The 4,908-nt window shown below is 39.1% G+C and overlaps 1 protein-coding gene across 3 annotated transcripts in view; it reads left to right on the top strand.

The window, feature by feature from the left end:
• The first annotated feature begins 417 nt into the window (after positions 1 to 417).
• Positions 418 to 4,908, top strand: part of LOC117177539 (zinc finger protein 337-like) — an 11,279-nt gene continuing 6,788 nt past the window's right edge. The window contains exon 1 of one of the 3 annotated variants that reach the window (XM_033368324.1): positions 418 to 704. The gene's annotated coding sequence lies outside the window, so the exon portion shown is untranslated. Of the gene's footprint in view, positions 705 to 1,707; positions 1,821 to 4,908 lie in introns of those variants that run through there. The other 2 variants (XM_033368326.1, XM_033368325.1) reach the window with 2 other exon arrangements.

Here is a 4,908-nt window from a genome sequence, read left to right on the forward strand (position 1 = left end):
TTAAAACATTTTATTGCACCACAAAAATATCTAAACAACATCCCAGAAGAAAATCCTGCAAAAAAAAGATCAGTAATATAATTTTTTGATCACATTTTGCACTAAAAGAATATATAACCCTTCCTGGATTCAACAGTTATAATCGTGAAAAAAAATTTGTACAACTGCTTTTACTATATTTAATATTTAATAATGCCTGTGTAAAAAACCTTTGTATCACACATTTTGCTGTAATTGATAATCCAAATTTTTTACTTTGAAAAAAGTGTTTTTACAATCTAAACTTGTATCTTTTTTTAGGTTAAAGTTGGTTGAGGATCTAGCCTTACTATGAACAAAATTCAAACTTTGCCGCCTCTCGAACCATCGATAGTCGCCCTAACCTAACCCAGCCCTACTAACTGCGCGCGCAGTCAGTGAGCGTAGAATGTAGCTGCCGAGCACTTCCGAGGTAGACTGTAGACTGTAGAGAGAAATTCGTAAAAAGAGAAATCCAGAGCCTGATATTTGCGCCTCACGCACACGTAGCAATCGCAGCAAGTAACCGTCGTCATCTCGAGGAAGTTAGGCCACGACTCATGTACCGTTAACTCATTCCGAATTCGCCGCAGTCGCATTCGTGTGCTGAGTGCTCACCCAGCTGAGGATTGGGAACGCTTATTCACGAGCAACGAGTGCACCAGTTGCGGTACACAAACCATTCGGTAAGTACAACGTTTACACCTGGGGTGCGTCTGAATTGTAGCAATTGTAGGAACTCTGTGTAAGTCTCGGCGGAGGTGTTGTGTTCACGGCTAAAGTGATCAAAAGTGACAACCTGGTGACGATGGGAGAAACCGCGAAACAGTGGCCACAGAGCACCCACCCCAAGACACTAAAATGTCGTGGGGCCTTCGCCGTCTGGCTTGAGCTGCTGGCTTTGGTGGGGTGGTTGGAGGTAGTGCGGACAGTGGTGTGGCTGGTGGGGTTGGAAATGCGTGGTGGTGGGTGCACGGTCTCGCCGAGGCCCCTCCGTTGGCATCTCGCGACTCTAACCCAGCAAGGTGGGGGTGTAAACAACAGCCCTATGCCTCTACCTCTACTCTGCTCTACCTCTGCCTCCAATTCGTTTATTTCGTTCATTGCCACTTTCCGTCATCCTGCCTGGCTCCCCTAATTCCTGGCTCTCGCCACCCGAGGAAAGGGAGACGGCGACATTGCTAACTACTCGGGAAATTCTGGAAGGGGGGAGTCGTCGAGGGGGATCTTAAGATAACTTTAGTATTGAGAGATTTTGATCGTTTGACCACATTTGACGTTCCATCATGGCGGAATGATGACGTGTCGACCAACGCCCAGTCTCATTAGAAATCGTCACCTCATTAGTGTTTCAATGCAACAGCTTTTCTAATTTCAGCTTAGCCTCATATGTATCATTCATATTTTTAATTACTTTTGGTTAAATAATCCTCTTTTTCGGCCTGATTTATTATGTTTATTGTCAAGCGTCCTTCAATCCCATGGACGCCATTACGACATGCGCATCTTGCGAAAGTTCGAGTCCGGAACGAGGAGGCGTCTCGCTCCACAAAGTCGCGCTCTCTCTTCTTGTTCATTCGTACGTATCGAAAGTCGACGCGTAGTTTCTGCTTTGTAGTGCTGGTGTTCCAAGGAAGTCTGGAAATCAGTCGTTCCAGAAACTTTATCCTAATTCACAGTATTCGTTGTTGTTCTGATATGAAAATATAAATATTAATAAAACACGGAATTCAGCTGAGTTAGAAAAGTTCGCGGGATTCGGATCGCAGTGAATTCTAACCTCAAAAATGACGCGAGACAAGGCAAGTATCGAACACTAGTGACCTATTGAGTTCGCGAGCGGTGAGTGCACATGGAGTTTGGATTGCACCCCCGACGAAGCGTGCAATAACCGTGGAAGGGCGGCACGTAGTGTCCCACTTGGTGTCGACTCTGCGTGCTCTCCACAGATTTTGCCTCCCTCCCCGGATACTTGGGGGATCTTGATGCACGGCTGGCTCCCTTCTTTTTCTTGACAAGCCCCTACCCTTGGACGCGATCTGCACACCCTTCCTTTTCCTTCCTTCCTTCCCAGCGTCTCGTTCGCGCGATATGTCCGAAGAGTGTGAGTGTGGCCAAGTTCTATTTCGCTTTGTGTTCCCGTTTTCCCACCTATGGGTTTCTTCCTCCTCCTCCGCCACCTCCTGTACCTCTTGCCCCCTTCCATAATCCCTCGACATCGCGCACTCACCCCCTACCCCCGTGGGGCACCACGTGGTGGAGTGGGGTGCTTTCCTGGGCCACTTCGATGACTATCCTCCCTGCTCCCGGTTCCCCATTGGGGTGGGGACGGGGGTGAAGTGGGGGACAACTCAACCCCACCCCCTCGAATTGCACACACTCGGATAGGTACGCACGAGATCAACTAACTGCACAGCGACGCATCTCCGTTCCGACGTGAATGTCGACGACTTTTGACTTCTCTCGTTTGGCCCGCGAAGAATGAAAATAGCGAGACGGGAAGAGTACAAGGGGGCCCTATATATTCGTGACCTTAGCTGCATGGAGCCTGGCTATTACATTAAAGCTTTGATTGTTGGTGATCGATAGGGCCATTATTATTTAGGGTAATTGGCAGTCTGAGGGATTTTTTAATTTTACTGTTTCTGGAAGCATTATATTTGAAGGGTGTCATCTCAGGCTCTCAAATGCCACAATGTTGGATAATCTGTTTTGCTTATGTTTAATTGTCTTAGAGAAAAAAAAATGTTTGTGGATTTTGGGGTTCCAATTTATGAATGTAAGGTCAAAAAATTAAGAATGGTGGACTAAAAGTTTGAATTTCAGGAAAAGAAATATTAGGGTGTTTAAATGTGGCAAATATCAATACCCCCGCCCAATTGTTATTGACGATAATTTCGGATAAGGGTTTTCGGAGGACAAAAATGCATTGTACAGAAAAATGTACATTAAATTTACCTCAAGAATGGCAACATGTTTCTTTTGTGTGCGGGTCATATTTTCCAAGTAAAGCACCATTGGAGTGGAGGGTGAGTTTTGCCTTGCAGCTTACAACCTCATTTTAGTAGCTCATATTTTGAAACAACGTTGTTCCTTAATAAAAATGCATAAGATTGACATTACAGAATGGAAAATTCTTCACAGTTTTAGTCCTATACATTTTCATAAAAAAACTACTCCATTTCGAGATACAAGCTAAGAAAAGAGCGTGGAAGCCGACCGCGCTGTTATACTCACCCTCCACTCCGAGTGTGGTTGCGCGGAAAATGTGGTTCGCACACGAGAAAAGATACCACCATTCTTGTGGTAAATTTGATCTACTATTTGTCTTTACCAACTGCTTTTTTGTTCTTTAATGCACTTTTTCCGGAATAATAGTCTAGAATCTTTGGGGGGGGGGGGGGTACTTTCATAAACAAACGATTTAAAATTCAATAATATGTTAAAATTTGTATATGCTACTGTAGTCAATGATAGATTATTAAATATATATTTTAAATTAGATACAAATTTAGTTAGTCAGAGCTAATAAGACAGATTTAGAAGTCACAAGTATTCTTTTATAAATTCTATTTCATTGTTATAAACTATTTAAACAATATTAACCGTATATCAGTTTATTCTAGAAAAAAAATATTTTGGCTTGACCTCTTTGTAATTTATTATTAGAATGGTATTAATAAAGAAAAATGGCCATAACTTCAAAATGCATAAAATCATAGTTATAAACCATTTTTTTACCTATTCAGTTTCATGGGCTGGCCCATTCACACAGTGTGAAAGTTAATGTTTTGATGCAAATAATTTATTGAAATATGAATTTTCATTTTAAAATATTAAAATTGTCGATTGTTTAAACAATTTGTGTAATAATATCTGTTACATAAACTAATAGCGATATGAACGATAAGTCGGATACGGCAACATCAAGATTACCGCTTGCAATTAAAAATATTCATAATTTTTTAACCATTAATCATTAATAAATAATAATAAATATTATTTGGTCTTAAATTCATTGTAATTTATTGTTGGAATCGTTGGATTCGTAAAGTTATTCACCGATTTTTCACTTATTAAGTTTCATGAGCAGATCAATTAATTAGTAGAAAAGTTAATGTTGAAATGACAATACTACATTAAGAGATGATTTTCCATTTTAATAAACAAAAAATTTGTTATTTGTCTTTTAAACTTTACAATCATGATGCTCCCGTATCAGAATCGACATTTATGTCGTTATTAGTTTTTTTTGTAACAGATATTATTAAATAAATTGTTTAAGTATTTAAAAATTTTCATTTCTGAAAATGGAAATTCATATTTTAATTAATTATTTTTGAGTCAAAATTAAATATGCAAATTTGTGAATTTGGTCTGTCCATGAAACTTAATAGGTAAAAAATCGTTTATAACTTTATGATTTTTGTAATAAATTTTCAAGTTAAGGACAAAATCTTTTTTTTTTTGCTAGATATATATCAGATATTTAAGGGCATGTGACACAACTAAATACCTATATTACCGACCTCACTTTTTCAGTTCACTGAATGTTTTTTTGATCCTAAGAACTTTTTTGTAAATAATATATCCACCTGAAACGTTGGAAAATGTATTAAAGTACAATAAAGTACGTGTAGTACTGCATTTTGGTAGGAACTTCACTGAAAATTATTTCATCTTTTTTCTGAATCTCGACATTTTTTGAAAGTTGGAACTTTTTTTATACATAAAATATCGGTCTCAAACTTTGAGAAATGCAAGAGCCGAAAGAAAATTACGTTTAAGTACAAAGCTTAATAATAAAAGATTAAAAAAAAATTCAACTATCAATTCCATCGGCATCAGCCGGTAACGTTGTACACGAAAATACGAATCCTCTAGAGCCTC

This window comes from Belonocnema kinseyi, chromosome 7 (genome assembly GCF_010883055.1).
Source record: "Belonocnema kinseyi isolate 2016_QV_RU_SX_M_011 chromosome 7, B_treatae_v1, whole genome shotgun sequence".
Taxonomy (NCBI): Eukaryota; Metazoa; Arthropoda; class Insecta; order Hymenoptera; family Cynipidae; genus Belonocnema; species Belonocnema kinseyi.